Below are 2,907 nucleotides of genomic sequence, written 5' to 3'. Positions count from 1 at the left end.
TCCTGTGGGTTCACCATATGGTTGTTTCTCGCTGCTTCACCTGATGCCCACAACTTTGGTCCCTGCAGCTGCCACACTCTTCCTCTTGCCCACATGGTATTTAAAGGAAGGAGTTCCAGGGCCAGGCTTCATAGTCAGGGCTAGGCAGGAGGGAGGCAGAGTCCCAGGCTGGAGCCCAGCACCTCTCCTCCTCTGGGCACCTAGAGCAGAGGCGGCTGGTGCTGACAGCTCCAAGGGAAGGCTTAAAGCCACAGAGCCACCAAGGGCAGGGCAAGAGGAGGGGAGAACCATGCCTATGTGTGGCCAGCAGACAGCCACAAAGACACCCGGCCAGCGTGCTCCCTGGCATGCCGAACCCCCATTGAAGGCCACCCACAGACCAGCATTCATTCTGCAGCAGCATCACAAGGTGGTAGGAAAGCAGGACCAGCCCCCGAGTGGAGCCTCTGTCCGTTCCCACTCCAGGGGCTCCTTTTGGCGGTGGGGCAGGAGACATTTCCCCAAGAGGCTTTTTTCCAGCTGCTGAGAAGCACAGAAGTACCTGGAGTTTGCTCTTGCGGTGAAAGGGGTTAATACGTTTAGCCGGCCTGGCTAGCTCAGCTGGCAGCACCTCTGGCTCTTACTCTGAAGGTTGAAGTTACAATTCCCTGTCTGGGTGCTTGGGGATCCTCTTCAACAATACAACACACAATGTGCCTAAGCCCCCACCCAGTAACCTGGGGAAACTAACCCTGGCCACTGGGTGCCTCTAAGAGGCGATACTTTCCCCACTCACACGCACTGAGTGTAGAAAAGAAACTTTAAGAAAAAGGAGGAAAATCACCTTGTATTAACTTGGGAAAACACCACAATCACAACACAACACTATGAGCAAAACACCCCCCCCCACACAGTGCGCTGGGCAGTGGCCTTTTGCCTCGGGCTCCTAAATCCAGACACCAGAAGCTCTGTGGATGTTCCCCTCCCTTCACTGCACCTCACCCACAGCTGCTGTCCTGGGTCAGTGAAAACCCAGAGTTCACCTCTCACCTCCCGGGAGGAAAGCCCCTTTCTCCCTCCGCTGTCTGGCCACATTGCCGGCCACTTGCTGTTCCACCCTGTCACCGCTCTGCTGGCCACCCTCTCTGCTCTGGGATGTCTTGTGGTCCCACCAGAAGCAGGGCAGGCTCCCTAAATGAAGGGCTGCCCAGAGGATTTGGGGGCCTGGGGCAAAGCAGGAGAGCGGACATAAAAAAAGGTGCCACCCGCTGCGATGCTTCTACTCACTGGGCAGCGGCCGAGTCTTCAGTGGCAGCGGGTCCTTCACTCGCTCTGCGTCTTTGGCAGCACTGAAGGACCCTCTGCGGAAGTGCATCCAAAGACCCGGACTGCTGACGGGTGAGTAAAAATTAAAAAGGCGCCTCTAGCCAGGGAAGGGATTCTCGGCCAGGGCTTGTGGGGCCCCTGTGGGGTCGGGGCCTGGGGAAAATTGTCCCATCTGCCTCACCAGGATGGCCCTGCCTAAAAGTGGTGGCCACCAGAGCCCAAACAGTAGCCCCATCCCTTCCATTTAAGCCCACACCCCTGCACCACCCCACTTCCCAAGGCCCCACTCCTACACTGCCTCTTCCCCAATGATCCCACCTCCCTCTCACTGCTCTCCATCCCTTCCCCCCATCATAATTAACAGGTGCTCCAGTGGCACAATTGGTTAGCGCACAGTACTTATAGGGCAGTGCTGAGAGGAGCTATGCTGAGGTTGTGAGTTCAAGCCTCACCTGGAGCACTGGTTTTCATTGACCACAGGGCATCACCCCCTCATTTGGCCTGTGGAATGTAGAATTCCAGCCCCGGGACACTGAGGAGGATTCAAAAATGCCCCCTTCACTTATTACCTCCTCTTCAGAGCACAGGTCAGACTCTACCATCCTTTCTACTCCCAGCCCCTGTGCCAGGATCCCTCAAGCAGAGCCTGGAGTCCTGCCCCTGGCGTCTGTACTATTGACAAAGACTAAGTGACAGGGACAAAACACTCAAATCCCACCTGGTGCGGGGAGCCAGGTTTGCTCTTCAAATTCTGTCGTTGGTACATTTCCAGGTCTGGGAATGTCCCACAACAGCATTTAATGGGAAGCTGCCTGCAGAACAGTGACACTGCACAGAGCTCCTGTGGAGGAGGGGTGGGAATTAGTAACATTTTGAGGATCATTTGGGAAATGAGCCTTTGCTGACAAGGTTTGTCTCTGTTCATATTTCACCTTCAGGTGTTATGTTGAGGGATCTTTAGTGTATTTTTGGGAGGTTAATAACTATCTCCTCAACTTTATTTACTCAACTTAAAAATTGGTGTCACTTGATTTTAGCATCTCCCTGTGAAACTACAACTGACACGTGCGGCTTTCTACAGGGGGTCATGATGTTATAGTTCGGAAATTCAGCCACTGTACGTCTGGGGGGGGGGGGTTGCTTTTGTACAGCTGCCTCACGGCCAGGCACACCGGGCTGTTAGCTGCACCTACAGTCCTTGCCAGGGGCCCCTGCTGAACCCTGGGTGGCTGCACTGCAGGGCTGGGGTGACTCTGCAAGTGGAGAAGCTGCTGTGGAGCAATGTAGAGCAGATGCAGGAAGGCGACGAGGTCACTATTCACATTCTGAACTGCACAATTTTCCAAATTTGGGTAAAGATTAATAGATTCATAGACTTAAGGTCAGAAGGGACCATTATGATCATCTAGTCTGACCTCCTGCACAATGCAGGCCACAGAATCTCACCCACCCACTCCTGTAACAAACCCCTAACCTATGTCTGAGTTATTGAAGTCCTCAAATCGTGGCTTAAAGACCTCAAGGTGCAGGGAATCCTCCAGCAAGTGACCCGAGCCCCATGCCGCAGAGGAAGGCAAATGTCCAAGAACAAGTCTAAGGGGA

The 2,907-nt window shown here is 54.1% G+C and overlaps 1 non-coding gene across 1 annotated transcript; it reads left to right on the top strand.

Annotated features, from left to right (window-relative positions):
* Nucleotides 1-1,671: 1,671 nt before the first annotated feature.
* TRNAI-UAU lies at nucleotides 1,672-1,765 on the top strand. Its single transcript has 2 exons — nucleotides 1,672-1,709; nucleotides 1,730-1,765. It is a non-coding gene; the product is annotated as a tRNA-Ile (tRNA).
* Nucleotides 1,766-2,907: the final 1,142 nt, after the last annotated feature.

This window comes from Mauremys reevesii, unplaced genomic scaffold, assembly GCF_016161935.1.
Source record: "Mauremys reevesii isolate NIE-2019 unplaced genomic scaffold, ASM1616193v1 Contig51, whole genome shotgun sequence".
In the NCBI taxonomy this organism is placed as follows: domain Eukaryota; kingdom Metazoa; phylum Chordata; order Testudines; family Geoemydidae; genus Mauremys; species Mauremys reevesii.
The sequence above is the reverse complement of the archived record's forward strand: the minus strand, read 5'-3'. Positions and strand labels throughout refer to the sequence as shown.